The following is a 224-nucleotide window of genomic DNA, read 5'->3' as shown; positions in this document are numbered from 1 at the left end:
GGGCTAGTGATGCCATGCCAGTCTGGAGGCATGAAGTCACCCTGAGAGTCCTTACAGGCCTAGGGTTGCCATTGCCAACAAAGACAAATTGATGCAAAGGAGAATGGAAAAGCCTCCATATCTCTATTTTGCCTTAAAGTGGTTTTGATGCCAGCAGAGTGAGAAAATGCCAGAGGCTCTGGGTGGGTGCCCCATCGTAAATGCACCAAACAATTACTAAAGAT

The sequence above is a fragment of the Gekko japonicus genome, unplaced genomic scaffold (genome assembly GCF_001447785.1).
Source record: "Gekko japonicus isolate JY-2015 unplaced genomic scaffold, Gekko_japonicus_V1.1 scaffold3001, whole genome shotgun sequence".
Lineage (NCBI taxonomy): Eukaryota > Metazoa > Chordata > Lepidosauria > Squamata > Gekkonidae > Gekko > Gekko japonicus.
The sequence above is the reverse complement of the archived record's forward strand: the minus strand, read 5'-3'. Positions refer to the sequence as shown.